At 44.4% G+C, this 17,999-nt stretch overlaps 1 long non-coding RNA gene and 1 pseudogene across 1 annotated transcript; one reads left to right on the top strand and one right to left on the bottom strand.

Annotated features, from left to right (window-relative positions):
• Positions 1-8,189: 8,189 nt before the first annotated feature.
• Positions 8,190-8,874, bottom strand: LOC136534710 (uncharacterized). The gene is made up of 3 exons (XR_010778791.1): positions 8,547-8,874; positions 8,305-8,439; positions 8,190-8,222 (listed from the first exon to the last, which is right to left on the bottom strand). It is a non-coding gene; the product is annotated as an uncharacterized lncRNA (long non-coding RNA).
• A 1,188-nt stretch (positions 8,875-10,062) lies between these two features.
• LOC136534709 (cyclin-dependent kinase G-2-like) lies at positions 10,063-13,279 on the top strand (annotated as a pseudogene).
• The last annotated feature ends 4,720 nt before the right edge of the window (positions 13,280-17,999 follow it).

The following is a 17,999-nucleotide window of genomic DNA, read 5'->3' as shown; positions in this document are numbered from 1 at the left end:
TGAGCCCACCAGAAGAATCCTCCACACAAGGGTATTTCTCATGCATTACCTGCAACAGGGGTAAATAAATCCTGAGTACACAATGTACTCACAAGACTTATCCGACTAGTGGGAATAATTTTCCAACTCCAAGGAATATGATAAGCTTTATGGTTTGCTGGTTTTTTTTTGACAGAAAGCAATATTAATAGTGAATCCTTATTTATGTTATTATTATCAGCCGTATTAAGTTATCATCTAACCAGTCTATATAAGCACATGTTCTACTTTCAAGCAAGAGTTGAGTAAGCAATTTCATTTCTTCTCCTTTCAACTTTCAGTTCTTACTACGGTGCTAAACACGAAGCAAGTCATACCGACTCGGCGGCGATTCGCGAACCAATATGCCCAGCTGGGTGCCTCGAAAACACACGCCCTGCTTGTACCCCAGGCATAAGCAGGACCAACCCATCACCCTCCTGTCCTGGGTGTCCAAGTCCCCGTCCAAACTTGGACTCCAAGCCTCCACTCCTGAGTCCCGGACTTAGCGCGGTGTAAGGACCTCCACCACCTCCGCCTCCAATCAGTCAGTCCAGAAAGAGCCGGATCCATGACAAGAGAGCAATAAGTCTTCCCTGCGCCCATACCTAAGTATGTGCTCGGGACAATAGATCTTTAACTTGCCCACGATGCCTTATGCAATGACCGGTCCTTAATCAACTCAGATAGAGAAAAAGTGTAACCGAGCTATGCCCTGTTGGCCGTAGGGCACAACCCCTTACATCCACCAATACCCAAATCACATCCTTACCCGATCACCATTTTCTTTTCTACCATCTTATCATGAGTGATCATATTTTATCATCTATTTGCGAGTAACGACAGGTTACTCACGCTACCGATATCCTGTACATAGCAGCTACTCAACCTGTACTAGTATGACTCATGAGTAGATATATTTATGCATGTAGTTTCTATAAAATGCCTATAACTTAAATGCACATCACATATATATATTTAGTGATCATTAAAATAGAGGTTATGCACCGGGGCTTGTCTTGGGTAGGCAACGAGTCAGTAAGGTCAGCACCAACAGGCTCCGGGGCTCCCTCCTGCATAAGGATCTTCTCCTCGTACTCCTCAATTACCTCCTCGTACTCCTGGTCGTCGACGGGCACGAACTCTACTAACTCGTGACCTACATGCATGAAATGATGATGCAACACTTAGTAACATAGCAACAGCAACTCTTAAAATGAAAGTACATCTGTCCAACTACTAAGCTAGTGCTACCGACCACGATACTAAGTTATCTATTGCTACTATTAACAAGCATGAAGTATGGCATTCATTATTATAGCAACTACAGATATCCATACTCCTAATGTTGATTTACACTACATACGATAAAGTAAAAATAATAGCTACTCTACTTATCAACTTATTTTAGGGCTACAAAATTTACAACAAGTACCTAATAATCTAGTGAGCCTACTTTAAAATTTTTATAGCTATAGTTAACACCAATTTACCACAAAAATTCCTATAAATATTAATCTACATAATACTAAGACATCTAGTTTGAATTTATGAACCTACCATTGACACAACTAACTGTAATCTAACTACACTAACAGGTAGATGGTAATTTTACGAACCTAACAAACTTGGTTTCACTATTTTTGGACATCTACAGAATTTACTATAATTTATCAAAGGTCGGCTCATAACTAAATTGAAGAAACCAATTCCTAACTTGCGGCCCAACTCGCGTGGCTCGGCCCACAACGACGCGACGGGCGTGCGCGCGTAGCGTGGCCCAAGCGCGGGCGTGGCCTAGCCGGACAACGGCCCGCGGCGGGAAGGATCCGCGCGCGCCGGTAAAAATGCAAAAACGCCTCCGGACTATCCTGTAATCACCCGAGCGCTAACCACACTGTTCCGCGTGTCTACTATTTTACAGCTACGCCCTCGAAATTTCCTATCTCCAAGACGGTGATACCCCTGACGCCCACGTGCGCTCCGGCGCGACGGTGCTGGCACCGGCAGCATACGCCGGCCACAGCAGACCTTCCTCTCTCTAACTACCGAGCCGACTCTTACCTAGGAGCGAACGCGACTCGTCGGGCGAAGGAAACGTGAACCGGGACACTACAAGCGAGGTCGGACCACGTCGACGGTTACCCTGCAGCCACGGCGGGGGCGTTCCAGTGAGTGACAACGAAAACGGCGCAAGCGAGTTAGCTAGTGAGTACAAGTGACTCACCACGGAACCCCTTGAGGCGGTGGTTCGTTCGGAGATGGTCCGAGCCGAGTTGGCCACGTGCGCACGGGCAGTGCGGCGTGGCACGACGATGGCACGACCGCGTCAGGAAATGCTAGGCGGCGGTAAAGCTTCGACCGAGGTGAGCAGGGCGATTAGCAGCTGGAGTAAAGGCTAGCGGTGCAAGAAATTTCCAAGACATGCACAGGATACGTGGATTGCCGACGGCGCATACCCGTCCGGTCTTAAGGACCCGGTGGCGCGGCAATCCCAAATTGGGGCACTATGTAGCGGTACAAACAGCAAGGTGGGGTTGGTTGTGTGTCTGGATACACCGTGGAACTGAGGGCGGGGTTAATTGCACTGTGGTGGCTTCACTACGGCGAAATCGGAGGGGGCGGTTCCGACGACACGGCGACTGCGAAACAGGGAGGTTAGGACGGCTTGGCTCGGCGCTGAGCGTGGCAGCGGATATGGATGTGAGGCGCAGTGAGGCAGCTGTCCCACGCATGTGCAGCTACGCTACGTCAACGGGAGCAGTGAAGGCCGTGTAGGCGATGCGCGTGAGCGTGCTCGGGCGAGTGGCGACGTCGGTTTGGACGAGCCGAACACGCAAGCAGGCGCGGCGTCGGGTAGTGGCGCAGGCAGATGGGATGGAGGAGGCAACATTCAGTCCTGCTGGACCCTAGTGCATGCGTGTGTGCACGCGAGTTGCAAGCCAAGCGCGCAACAGCGGTGTGGACTGAGCGGCAGTAATGGCCGGACGGCCAGCGAGCGGCGACGTCGGGCGGGCAGCGCATCAGGGCGTGTACGACGTGCACAAGCTGCGCCAGAGCGGGGCGGAAAGGCGGCCAGCGCGGCAGCGTAGGGGCCATGCACGTGGCGTGCTGGTCAGGCCAGCGGCGGTGCCAGGGCGAGCCGAAGTGGTGACCGCGCCCGGAGATGAACAATGTGTCGTGCACGCTTTTTAAAGTAGCTCAAAACTCGAACCCGATGCTCCAAATGTCAAACCAGTTGGTCTATGCTCCAGAGGGTATATAGGGCTATCAATCTAAGCTAAAACACCTTGCCATGGCTTAACCCAATCCTCCTCTAAAAATGCCCGAACTTTGCTTCGTCGACACCTCTCCGACTTAAGAAACGACTACGTCATTCGTTCGGATTCGCGTCACTTTCGGTTTCCAAGCTACCCACTAAGCTAGCTAGTGACTCTCGTACCCGACCACGGGTATTCACTGTCACCTACGAAGTTCGCACTACGAACTATATCAAAATCTCGCATAAGCATTCTATTGCACTTTTGTTCGATAAAAATTTACTTAGAACCCTAAGCGATATAAAGTGACATGAAATGTAGCATTTGTTTCGTGTTTCCGACGAACGTTTCAAGTTATTTACATTACTTTATACCCTATATTACACACTCTCACAGACAAGTATGATGCTCATGCAGTATTTTTTAGCAAAAACCGTACATGGACAGCTTGCTTATTTAGAGAAATAGCCAGTGGGATTTTGCTTTATAGAGTTTATAGATTTTTGGTAGCATTTCTATTTCAAAGTATTTCATTAACTCACTGATTCACTCCCTGGTTATTTCCTAGTCTTTGAATTGAATATATTTCTAAAACTACTAGAAAACTAGCTACACAGTAATACATTGTTCGGTCTCCACTCTCTGGCTTCGGTTGATCTGACCTTCTAGGCAATTTGGCACCATCGTCCGTGACTCCATGTCAAGCAAGCTTGGAGTTCTCTATCCTAATGTGTAACTGTAATGCAACACCATTCTGTTCATTTCCACCAATTCTCAAAGGTGAGAGTTCCCTGCATTCATAAATGTGTATATATTTTATCATAAATGTGTATATATTTTATCATCCTATCCGAATTGCTTTGTTTTCCAACATCACATGAATTTTTATGATGTGATTTGTTTTCAATCGCCATTCAACATGCCATACCAATCTCTAAAATGTGCGTATGTTTATTTCATGATGTCACTATTCCTTATCGCATAGAACTTTCTCATTTACGACACTCAAAATTCCCGGAGCAACGCGCGGGTATTATCTAGTAATCATAAAACTTTTATAGCTAAACTTTGATGCATCTATTCAACGATAGCAAATACCACACACGTGTTTCTAGAGTCTACTATAGATGTGATAATTTGATTTAGTGTTTCAGCTCCAAATTATTACTAAGCATTTGGCATCGTTTGGTAGTAATAGATAGTTCCCTCTTTCTACAAATATACCTTTGAAGTACATGTACAATGCAAACTTGCTACATTCAATTCTGCTTGCTGAATAGAAATGACCAATGAAAAGTGCAAGTCCAGTATAAACAAACACTAATCTCTAAGTCCCGTAAACAGAGTGCAACGTGCGAGTCTCTTGTCAAGTAACATGAATGAGGATGATCTATAAAGAAGAGTTTCCTACACCTTCACATAAGATGCAGGTGAAACAACCTTGATCTTTTATTTTACTAGGTAGTATGTTCGTATGTTGCTACAGGAATAACTAAATCTTTTGTACTAAAAACACACGGATCGTATAACAATACTGTTAAATTAAATACCGACGTCAAAGTGACATTTAATTCAAAAAGCAAAGTTCGTGAAATTAACACAGTCATGGAGAGCGCGACGTCGCAGGCTCACAAACTCTACTGTATAGATTTTTTCGTGATACGGCTAAGATAATATTTTATATCAGCAAAAAGAATTCTACGATATCCATTTCTTTCATGCGCCAATAAATTCATGAATAAGTTTCGCTGTATCTCCATATAATCATGTACACACATGTTCGAGTATATATGCAAATAGGTTCGTGCCCGTGCGTTGCTACGGGACAACTAAACTTTTATACTAAAAACACACAGATCGCACGATAAGATAACAATACTGTAAAAGTATATAACCGACGTTAAAGTGATATTTAATCCAAAAAGCTAAGTTTATAAAATTTACACAGTCACAGAGAGCGTGGCTATCGCGGCTTACAAACTCTAATGTGTAGATTTTTCCGTGATGCGGCTAAGATCATTTTTATACCTGGCAGGAAGAGATTTTTTATATCTATTTCTTTCGTGCGCCAACAAATCCATGAATAAGTCCACTACATCTCCATACCATCCTGTACACGGCGCTGGCAAACGAATTAGCCACAACTTATGTAATTAGTTTTATAATTAACTCATATTTAGTCCTTCTAATTGATATCTAAAAATTCAATGTGACAGGGACTAAAGTTTAGTCCTAGGATCCAAACACCCCTGACTCTCGACTTCTGCTGGCTGCTCACTTGCACCACAATGTCTATGTGTCTACATATATATACTCTAATGCCAGAACGTCTAAGATGGTCTTTATTATCCACTCTTAGAAAATATCGTAACTTTAAGGTTGCCATTTGTGTATGCTGTAGGAATGGGATGCTTTGCACTGATCGATAAGAGTGTCCATGAGAGTCGAAATTTTTTATGCCATTATGATGTCTAAGCTTACCAATCAGACAGAGACGAACTTGATTATTAAAATATTTTCGATACTGCTTCCATATACTCCATCTGTCCCAAAATAGAATTCATTCTCGCTTCCTGAGAAGTTAATTTTTTTTAACTTCGACCAATTATATATAAAAGAATATTAATATTTATAATACATAATTAGTATCATTACATAGAACATTGAATATATTTTTATAATAAACTTATTTTGTGATATAAATATTGAACGTATTTTTTATAAGTCTAGTTGAAGTTGAGAAAGTTTGACTTACACGTATCCCATAACGACTTATATTTTGGGGTAGAGGAAGTATATGTTAATGGGAGTAGTCAACTGGAAGTGGTGATGAACACAACAATACTTTCATATTATATGCTAATGGGAGCACGAAGAAACGTAGAGGAATTGACCTATATACTAATGGTGGGAATATTCGTTTAGGAAATTGCAGAAGGTTTACCAGTCTCACCATATATAATCTGCACATCTTTTATTTAGGACTAAAGATGGCAACGGGCACAAAATATCCGCCTGCCCGCGGATAGAAAACCCGATGGGCATGGATATGGGTTTAAGTTTGTGCCCACGGGCACGGGCATGGGTGTGATTCTAAACCCGATGGATATTTGCTCGTGGGCATGGAAAAATGATATCCGCACCCGCAAACCCGCTAGACTCGCGCCAATGACCCTACAAGTCTATATACGGTTGTATGTCTTTATTTGTGTTAATTTGTGATGACTTGAGATACACTAATGTAGACGTACTTTTGATTACTCTTATATGATCAATGTGTCATACTTTATCCAGTGTTATCCTAAACGCTAAACGGTAAACAGTCGGTCACCTACCGTTTAGCCTATTATTCGGGCAAAACGGGTGTTTAAACGGGAAAAACGGCCGTTTAAACGGTCAAAACAACCGATTAAACGGAAACGGTGTACCACCGTGTAGCGTTTAAACGGTGTGTAAACGGGCTAAACGGCCGTTTAGGCGAACAATGACTTTATCTAATGTTGAGATATAGACGTTTATTTTTTGATATATTGTTTCTTACTTGCTATTAAGATATGGTTGGGTGTTTTGTTGCTTCATTTTTGCGGGTATACGGGTGTGCCCGCGGGCATGTGATATCCGCGGATAGCGGGCACGGGCATGGTTTTTTACCCGTGACGGTTAACGGGCGCGGGCGCGGGCACGAATTTTTACTCGCGGGTATGGATATCTAGGGCTAGTATCCGCGCGGATTTTACCCGTTGCCATCTTTATTTAGGACCATTGATGTTTCCTTCCATGCATGATTATTGTTTCATGCATGATTATTGTTTTCTTCCATGCATGTGGCCTCAGTTTCTTTTTCTATCGTGCATTTTCTTTTCTCGCTCGCCCGTTAGACAGCACGGGAGGTGGGATCGATCGCATGGGGTGGCAGACGGACGAACCAAGGTAATTGTCGTACCAAAACGGTGTCCACACTTTGTTCTTTTTAGTTGTATAGGAGATATGAAAATAAAAAAAATAGCATCACACCTTGTCCATCTCAACCGGCAAAAACAAGATAATCTTCTTGCTTCTGACATCCAAGCAAGACAATGAACATGTGTACCTAGTGATGACGATGCCACCGTTTTTTTTTGAGCCTTTTACCTGTGTGTCATTATAAAAGATTGAAATTACCTATGTACCTATTGAAATTTTTAAAAGTTCTTCAGTACCCTTGCACGAAATTTCTTTTCCCTGCGTGCCACTTCCGTCTAATTTGCCGGTAACAACAGCTAACGGCCAACCGAAAAGACGATTTTTGCCTCTTAGTGGTAGAATGCATCAAAATTTTGATTTTTCTCCCTGGTGCCACTGTAACCGTCTGTGTTGCAAAAAAAACTTCACTTTTTCCTCTATACCGCTATAAAAAAATTCACTGTAATAACTTGTATATGTGCACATAAAAATTCTAATAAATACAGTAAATTTGCGATACATCCAAAAAATTTGACAATTGCGACAGCCAAAATAAGTATTTAAATTAAGTACATTCAGACATAAAAGAGGTCCAAATTTATCATCGATATGCATTTTTCATTTTAGTAAAACTAGATTTCCATTTTTCAACAAAACTGGATTTTCCATTTTAAGCATTTTTCTACGCTTTGCTATGGATTTTCTAAATTTCAGCCGATTATTATATGTAATAAATAAAAGAAAAAGAAAAGCCAGAAACAAGCACTTTGCACTAGGCACCATGGACCTTTCACTAATCAACCCGTAGTCAACTAGCATTGTTCACACCTGTTCATATGAGTCACGAGTTTCGCATCTGCACCCTAGCTAAAGTTTCTATTTCTTTCCGACTCCCTCTTCTTCTTCCTCTTGACTATCCCAACTACACATAGAAACAGTACTGGCACATACTAGTTCAGATTGCAGTTGCTGTTGGCGCTCCAACAATTTGATCTCCATTTCCTGTGTAAACCAAAAAATCAGTATGTGCATGGATCCAACATTAATTGCAAAAATCACTTAGCTGTCATCAGAAGTTTATTACCCTAACTCGACTTCTTTTTGCTTCCTGGACAGCATCCTCGCTGCAACCTTCAACTTGTGTTGCTGGTTCAGCTAGTATAAAAATTCGATCAAGATAAACCAAAACTGGCTCTTGTCCCAACCTGCTCCATGGAACCTAACAATCATTGACACAAACATCCTTGAACCCATTCCTCCGTATTACAGAAAACAAATTCAGTATATGACTATATTTACTAAAACAAAGAAAGTACTACTCCAAACCTTGAGCTTCACGGAACCAAGAAAACCAGCTTTGACTCTAACAGGTAATCTCTCTCCTCGCTCACGCGGCACGCCGAGCAAGGGGACCGACAGCCGGAGCGCTTCTCAGCCGCTGAGATGTTGCCGGAGCTAAAATGAAAAAGTGAAGTTTTTTTTTTTTTTCAACACAGACGGTTACAGTGGCACCAAGGGAAAAATCAAAATTTTGATGCATTCTACCACTAAGGGCAAAATCGTCTTTTCGGTTGGCCGTTAGCTGTTGTTACCGGTAAATTAGACGGAAGTGGCACGCAGGGAAAAGAAATTTCGTGCAAGGGTACTGGAGAACTTTTAAAAATTTCAATGGTACACAGATAATTTCAATCTTTTATAATGACACATAGGTAAAAGGCTCATTTTTTTTCTATGGTAGTTTCTGTCACCTAGCATGAAAAACACAACCTTGAGCTTCGCAAATTCATTATATAGCCCCCTTGAATAGTGAGCCACATCATTAAAACTAAACTATTTTATAGGGATCGTGACGTTTAAGATGAGGTGGATCAGACAACTTAAAAAACTATTAGCCTCTGAAACCTACTTATCAAAATCTATACAAAATATATATCTAGATATGCACTAAAAATTTTGCTAAGTGTTGCGCTATCTCTAATATAAAAGAGTTTTGCACTGTAGGTTTCGACCCTATCAACTAACCTAGTAAGCTAAAAGGTTAAGCAAAAAACCTAGAGAAAGCAAGTAAATGCGAAAGCTTAAATTGAGGTAGGCAATGTAAATTCCTGATAATAGTATTTTTCCTGATGTACTAAGAAGCTCACGCTCCCACTTTGTCTTCTCCAGCATCTCTTTCACCCAAACTCCTATGGTGTGGTCTCCGGTGACCACCGGGAGGTAAGATGGGTCTTCGTTCTTTTGCCCTCTGTACTGCTGAGTGCTGACTGCTGAGCACTAAGCTCCAGTGCTACAAATCTGAAAGGACCGGTGATGCACTCCAGTGCTTTGTTTCTTCGTGTCTCTTTGCCTGATCTTTTTCCATTGATGTCTTACATACTTACATATTTTTTTAGCACAATTTGATGTCTTATGTGCTTCTCTTTTTTTTCTACTTTGAGGAAAATGTCTTATATGCTTCTTGCTTGGTTACAAATGGAAAAAAAATCCGATCGTTGGCCCATTATCTCTGAACAACCAGCGGCCCAGTCCAAAGCGTCTTAAAAGCACGTGTTCAATCATTTAACTGACATCCTGGACCCACGCAACCATCCCTACGCGCAGCCCTACCCGTCATCCACTCACGAAACCACAGGTATGCACGGTGCCCGCGGGTTCTCAGAAGGCCCGAAAAGGAAAAAAATGCATGGAGCCGACCCGTAACAACGCGGAGCGGCCGCCCTAGCAGCAGTCGCCTCCGTCCCACTTCCTCTCCTATTCGCTTCGCCGCCCAACCCAGCTTCCACCGCTGCCTTCCCGACCGTTCTCGCCGCCACCGTCTCCGCGCCCGCCACCCCGCGCGGCCTGGCGACCGGCGACCGGCGCCCACGCGGCCGCTCAATCCAAGGCCAGATCCGAACCCACCCTGGTCCGCATCACGCCGATATTTTTTCAGGTTTTTGGTACGGATCTAGGGTTTTCCTGTTGCGGAATCGTTCGATTCGCTCATGGCCGCTGGGCGCCATGGGGTTTACAGGGACTACGAGGCGAGGGAGCGGGAGCTCGACGCGGAGGCCTCCAGGAGGAGCAAGGAGCAGCACCACCATCTCGGCGGCCGCCACCGCGACGTGGACCGCCGCCACGATGGCGGGCGCAGCAGGGGTGGTAGAGACTTTGCCAACGACCACGGTCGCCGACGCTCGCCCCCGCCCAGGAGCCGCCTCGCGGGAAGGCTTGGTGACCGTGAGCCTGGCGAGGTGCTGAGCGGTAGCGCATCTGATGACTCCGGTGGGAGGCCGCATAGAGGGAGGGAGAATGGCGTGCCCGGTTCTATCAGGGAGGGCGATGTGGCAGTAGACTCAGGGATCTCGTCGCCGAGCAAGAAGAGGAAATTCTCACCCATAATTTGGGACAGGGATAGCCCAAAGCCACCACATTCTGATGCAACCAGGGACAAGAAAGTGGTAGAACCTGTGCCTTCTGAGCTCCCTCCGCCACCGCCACTGCCTCCGCAAGACCACAGCCCACTGAGGTTGGCTGTGGAGAAGGTCACCTATGGATGCAGAGCCTACTGTTGGTACAGAGAGTGCTTTGCAGTTGCCGGAACATGAGGTGAATAAGGTGACAGAGCTGGAAGAGGAGTATCCAACAATGAGGAACATATCGACTTCAAGATGGGCGGGATGCTAATGATGATGAGGAAGATGGGGCAGCTCCAATGAAGAAGAAAAGTGTTTCTCCTGCAGACCCCTCTGTGGCAGGGCAGTGGAAAAGAGCAAGTCCAGAACCTGGTGAAGTCTCCGGAGGAAGGACAATGTCTAGGTCATCTGACTCAGGGAAAATGGGTAATGATGAGAAAGAAGATTTTGAGGTCGTTAAAGATGACTATATGGATGTCGACAGGGAGCATGCTAGTGACAGTGATACAGAAAACCATATGTCAGATACTGACTCAGACAATGAAATACGCAGACCTGAAACCCCTGAACCAGAGAAGCCACCGCACAGGTGTATCAATATGCTTCAAGGTTGCAGAAGTGTTGATGAGTTTGAGAGGCTCAACAAAATTAACGAGGGCACATATGGTGTTGTATACAGAGCAAGGGATAAGAAGACAAGTGAGATTGTTGCATTGAAGAAGGTAAAGATGGAGAAGGAGCGAGAAGGTTTCCCATTAACCTCTCTTAGGGAAATAAATATCCTCTTGTCTTTCCACCATCCTTCAATTGTGGATGTTAAGGAAGTAGTAGTTGGGAGTAGTCTAGATAGTATTTTTATGGTTATGGAGTACATGGAACATGATGTTAAAGGTGTCATGGAGACCATGAAACAACCATATACCCAAAGCGAGGTCAAATGTTTGATGCTTCAGCTGCTAGAGGGTGTAAAATATCTACATGACAATTGGGTACTTCATAGGTAATTATTGTTTACCTTATTTTTTCTGTTCACATATAGTCTTGAATCTGTTATTGTGTTGTTGATACATGACCAGCTTTTTTACAGGGATCTGAAGACCTCAAATCTTTTGCTGAATAACCGTGGTGAGTTAAAAATATGTGATTTTGGACTGTCTCGTCAATATGGGAGCCCATTAAAACCTTATACTCAACTGGTTGTGACTTTGTGGTACAGGTAGGTCATCGGACAACATCAGATTCCTCAGCAGTGTTTTGGTTTTCTTCTAAAGTTATTCAGTTGAGAGTTCTGTTTGGTCAACCAAGGACTCACCTTTCTTGCTCCTTGTGGCTACAGGGCCCCAGAATTGTTGTTAGGAACAAAGGAGTATTCTACCGCTATTGATATGTGGTCGGTGGGCTGTATAATGGCTGAGCTTCTTGCCAAAGAACCATTATTCAATGGAAAAACCGAGTTTGAACAGCTAGATAAGGTATTTAATTTGCTCTGAACTCCTAGTCAGGCAGCTCTTGATATAAACTTTTATCGATGATATCTCATGTTGAAGCTGCTTCTTTGGCAGATATTTAGAACACTTGGCACACCTAATGAAAAGATTTGGCCTGGCTATGCTAAATTGCCAGGTGTGAAAGTAAATTTTGTCAAACAACCGTAAGTGTCTCTACATTTATACTTTTGTCGTTCTTTTACTGAGTGTCATTTTTGTATGACAGAACATCTTTTTTTTTTTGTTCTTATTGTCAGGTATAATAGGCTAAGGGATAAGTTCCCAGCTGCGTCTTTTTCTGGGCGACCAATCCTGTCTGAAGCTGGTTTTGATCTATTGAACAGACTGCTAACTTATGACCCTGATAAGGTGCAATTTTTACTCTCAAGTTGGCATTTGATCTTGTGATTCTTATTATCATCATGCATACAAGTCTGATCACACTTCTTTCTCTCGTATAGCGTATATCAGCAGACGACGCTCTGAAGCACAAATGGTTCTCTGAAGTTCCTCTGCCTAAATCAAAGGACTTCATGCCAACATTCCCTGCTCTTAATGAACTTGACAGGTAAATTTTTAACCTTCTCTTCCACGTTGGCCCAATGTTACGTGGTTCTATTTCATCCAGCCAAAATTGATTTTCCGTATATAATTTGAAAATACACAGGCGTACCAAACGGTATCTGAAGAGTCCTGATCCTCTGGAAGAGCAACGTTTGAAAGAACTGCAAGGGAACATAGGCAACCCCGGGCTTTTTGGCTGATCTAGAAGCACTTGCTTGGGTTCCTGTGTGTACTAACTGTTATGCTTCACCCTGAATCCCCGAGGTCAGATGTCTTCTGAGGTGAGGTGACATGGACATGAAGTATCACATCTTCTCGGTGTCTAGCAGCGACTGATAGTGTTCTTTAGCAGGCTTGGTGCCGGTTTAAGTGGATAAGGTTTCTCCTTGTGGTCCATCATAGAAATTTTGTTGCAGGATTAACACCATCCAGATTGATCATAAAAGCAAATATTATCTGCCTGCATCGTAAGGTGTGGCGTGTTGGCTTTTATTGGTTACACCAGTTTGACCTTTGGAACTTCTGTATGTAAAATATTCCAGATTGGTACGTTGTAAACAATGTCCAGTGCGTTGGATTTAAATTTAAAATAAAAAATCATCATTATTAGTTTTCTTTATGCTCCTTGTGCCTTTTCTTTTGATCTTTGCATTTTGTTTGCAAGAGACGAAAGAAGCGCAGGAGAAGGATGCCTTTTGCTTTCACCAGGAAATCAATGGCATTAATACAAGAAGGTAATATATCAAAAGCCAATTGCTGCAAGTGATATGTTGCTAACTAAAAACTAATGAGCGCGGGAGTTCTTTACTGAAAGATCAGCTGCACGAAAATGCATGATATCTTATCGCTTTTTATGTGAACAGGCTTAGTGTTAATGTGATATGTTGCATTTCTATGTGCCGGCTGTCTTGTGCTCGTGCACACAGCATTTACAGAGCAGTTGCTCCCATATTGGAAATTTGAAAACGAAAATGATTTAAAGGAATGACCTACATGAGATATTTCTTGAATGGACCTTTTCTTGTTGCCATTTCAACTACAAGAAATCAGTGGGACTTCATAGCTACTATTGGAGTGCTTTTCTGAACTTATTTTCACTGTCAATATATATAGGTGAACTAATATGTCCACAAAGCAAATTTGGAACTTGAACTAATGCAGTGCATATGACATCTGCTTGGTATTTACCTTATATCTTCATGTTCTTAATTTTGTAATCGAGGAGAGAAACCACTTTGGATTTCTGGTTATTCATTATGCTGTGCATCTTGCTTCTTATATGCACTCTGCTCCTCTGTTGGTTAACACATTGCTCGAGTTAGAAGTAAATAGTAGGTTCTTGTTCTTCACAGTCAAATCAAATCGGTTAGTACTTGTTTGGGAAACAGTTTTAAGAAGTATGTGGAATAGCAGGAGGATAACTGTTATTGAGAGGAGTCTTTCAACACTGAAATCATCATATGTTATTGAGCAGTTGGTCATATAAGTCACCTGATGCTTAGGAACAATAGGTCACATACATGATGACCTGTTGTTTTGGTCTGCTGTTTGTTGTGCACCTGCACGCAGGTTTTGTAGTAGCCGTGACTGGGAGATTGCTTTTCTGCTACTTGTCTTGTTAGGAAGCTTATGATTATTCCATGATTATGTAGTCTTCACTTGGTTATAGTTAGTTACTTCTTTATACCACTCAAGAGCTTAGAGTTTGTGAAACTCACTACCATTGTTGTATGACACGTCTGCAGCTAAGCTGTGGCTGCTTCAAGATAGGAAGCTTGATGGCCGTCAGCTTGTTGTACCTAAGTGACTAAATTATGTGGAGGGCCTTCAAAAGTGTTCATCTTTTACTAGTGAACCATGGTGGTCAGTGTACTATCCTTCCTTGTACATTAATGTAACCATTCTTCTAAATTTTTTGGAGACTATTTGTCTGTATTTTTGTTTGTATAGGTTGTTGCTTATCTTCAGTTGACAGTTCTAACATTGCTTACAGAATAACACGAAGCGAATTGGTTATTGCGATATAGTAAATAACAATGAATCAAGTGAAAGTTAGCATGTAGAGTATTTGCGATATGTACCGTGCCATTTGAAAGTTTTGGTTTGTCAGACCTTCATGCTTAGTATGTGTTGCTGTCCCCGCATTAGATTACTGCACAAGCAGCATTCATGTAGACCCATTTTTCCTTTGTTTCCAACCTACACCAACAACGATCGTCACGGGGTTAGGCTCACTGGTCCAACGGCACTAAGATTATTAGCTTCAATGATCGGGAAGGTTACCTGCGAGGATGTTCTTTATGCTTTGCTTCCCATCTATTTTGTTCCAGCCCAACTTTTTAGGATAACATGAAACTTGACTCAATGCCAGCTCCTCGTATATAGAGGACCGAGCAAGGCTCGGTTGGCTAGCTGCCCCGGCGTGTGAGCAGCCCACCTGAGTTCGATCCCTAATCGACTCACGTGCCTCACCGTTGATTTTTTCAGGATTTCTGCTCTCGCGCGTTATGCCACAATGGGATCGTGACGTGCCTGTTCCCTATGAAATAAGTGGATTTCGGTGATCTCAGGAAGGACGTGGTCTTCAGATCTAGGTGTAGTTATATGTTTGTTTGTACACGGGTGGTGTGAATAGTGTACGTGTGTTGAGTGGGCGTGCATGTGTACGGCCAGATGTACACGGGTGGTGTGAATAGTGTGCGTGTGTTGAGAGGGTGTGCATGTGTACGGCCAGATGCTACAGTTGTACCCAGATGAGAAGCAATAAAAAAAAGCTCCTCGTATATACAGCCTGGTCGTTTCGGCTGAAACGATCGTGGATTAGAAGCTAGAAGGATTGTTGGCTGGTTTAGTGTAAGAGAAAAATACTGTTCCAGTTTGTAATCCACGATCCTATAAGTTGAAACGAATTGAAACGAACAGGCTGATACTTTGTGCTAGTAATCCGGTGTAGCTATCCACCCCCTGCCCTGCCTGCAAATAGTCAGTGAAAGTGTCGAACGTTTTTTTAATTACAGTTGTCGAAGCGAAGTGTTACGGATGTCAAAATCGAGCATGTCTCGTTAGCTTGGTGCGGTAACCTGCTGTCAGCTTCTCCCATTAGTGGGACTAGAGGTGTAATGTGGTGCCTGTTTTCCGATTTCCGCTATTGTTCGACAGCGCCACGACGTCTGAATGTCTGATTGTGTTGTATCGGACGTGCGCATCTGATTCTGAGCTCCGTGACATGTGTGCACTTCGTCGTGGTTTGCGCGCTTCATGCTCTGAAATTATAGGGTGTATGGTTCGAGACTTCGAGTAGCTGACTATCATAAGTCACTGTATCAAATTAAATTTGGCAGAATGAATCCAATATTCATGCTTATATTGATCATTAGCTCGTGGGAATGAGGTGAAAAGGGTTGATTCATTCAGATTAAATTTAGCAGGTTGACTCCAATTCTCATTCTTGTATTAATTAGCTCTAGGAATGAGGAGGAGAGGTGTCAATTAATCACCCCTTTTTATTTTGTTATACAAACCAAACAAAAAAAAACGAGAAGATAATACTGCCCCACTTTTTATTCTGTAATACAAACCAAACAAAAAAGCAAGACAATACTGCCCATTCAGGCCGGACCGATTACTTTTGACGTCTCGTGGAGTTCGACGCTCTAGGCAAGAGAAAACGGCGTGGCCAGCGCCTGAACGTCCGGACGCCCTCGCCCTTCGGACGGTTGCTGTCGGGTATCAGTATTAGAGATATCTGGAAGAAGGAAACTGATGCCCGCGAACGCTAACTCGCCCGGATGGTTAAGAGCGTATTTTGGTCTCGCCCGACCCTGAAGGTACGGGCTCCGTCTCGCCCGACCCCGAGGGCGCAGGCTCCGTGTCGCCTGACCCCGAGGGCGCGAGCTCCGTCACGCCTGACCTCGAGGGCGCGGGCTCCATCACGCCTAACCCCGAGGACGCGGGCTCCGTCTCGCCAGACCCCTTGGGCACGGTCTTCGTCTCGCCCAGCCCCGAGAGTGTGGGCTGCGTGTCGCCCGACCTTGAGGGCGTGGGCTCTGTCACGCCTGTCCGTGGCTCACCCCCGCACGAATGGGTAGGTTGAGTGCGCGAACAGCATGGTCTTGCAAGGCCTTATGCCTAGGATCTTCAACCGGCTGAACAAATTCGGCGGATGATGGGTTGCGGAGCTTCCCGCGGTACTCTGGAGTTTGAGGATGACCCCCAGCCGGGCGACCGACTACACACCTTTCTTCATGGTCTACGGTTCTGAGGCGGTCCTCCAACCGACCTCGACTACGGAGCGCTGAGGGTTAGGGCGTACGACGAGCAGGGAGCCGAGGCGTCCCTCGAGGACACCATGGATCAGCTAGATGAAGCGTGCGACGCTGCCCCCTCCGCTCGGCCAAGTACCAGCAAGCGTTGCTCCGGTACCACGACAGTCGGGTGCAGGGTCGAGCCTTCAACATCAGGGACTTGGTGCTCCGCCTCGTCCGGAGCAATAAGAACCATCACAAAGCTCTCTTCGTCGTGGGAGGGACCGTACGTCGTCACAGAGGTGCTCCGACCGGGCACCTACAAGCTCAAGACCATCGACGACAAAGTCTTCATCAATGCCTGGAACATCGAACAGCTACGTCGCTTTTACCCCTAGCCTATGCATGTACTTGCGGAAATTAAGAATGATGTTTCTAAAATGCTAACACATTTTTTCTTATCGGTTTCGCTATTTGTCTCCTCGATCGTCAGGACACCTGACCCCAGCAACGACAAGGGACCGGGCCTCACTCGGGGGCTGATAGGAGTATATCTACCCAAAAACATTTTCTACTCCCGATCCTCTCTTACGTTAAGATCTAGAAGCAAGGGCTGCAGAAACAAATGCTAAGTAAAACTGGTCGGACCGTAAGAAATCTACGCCCCAGCGACTACGGCGTTTTTGCTCACCACCGTGATCAGAGTTTTTTCGCCCGCACCCCGAGCTTTACAACCTTAACTACGGAAAGGGTTGAAACACATTAACCTTTTTATGTATAAAAAAGGGAGAAGAACCAAAAGTCTATTCGGCCATAACAAAAGTTAAAAACTTGTCTACTTATTACAAGTTCGTCGCCTGGCCTATCTAACTAACTAACCCCTCGGGGGCATGACCTCATCCTCGATCTTGATAGATAGGTTCTGCGCCAGGGGGGCCACCGACTCCTCGATCTCCTCTAGCTCGGCCTCGGAGTAACCGGGCGCGAAGCCCTGACTCATCGTCGCCAGATCGATGTTCTCGTAATGAGAATGAGCGGTCGCAAACGACCGATGAACGCCAAAGCGAAGCGCGTCCCTCACGATCTCGC

The sequence above is a fragment of the Miscanthus floridulus genome, unplaced genomic scaffold (assembly GCF_019320115.1).
Source record: "Miscanthus floridulus cultivar M001 unplaced genomic scaffold, ASM1932011v1 os_2217_2, whole genome shotgun sequence".
Lineage (NCBI taxonomy): Eukaryota > Viridiplantae > Streptophyta > Magnoliopsida > Poales > Poaceae > Miscanthus > Miscanthus floridulus.
Note: the sequence above shows the minus strand (reverse complement) of the source record. Positions and strands in the feature narration are given on the sequence as shown.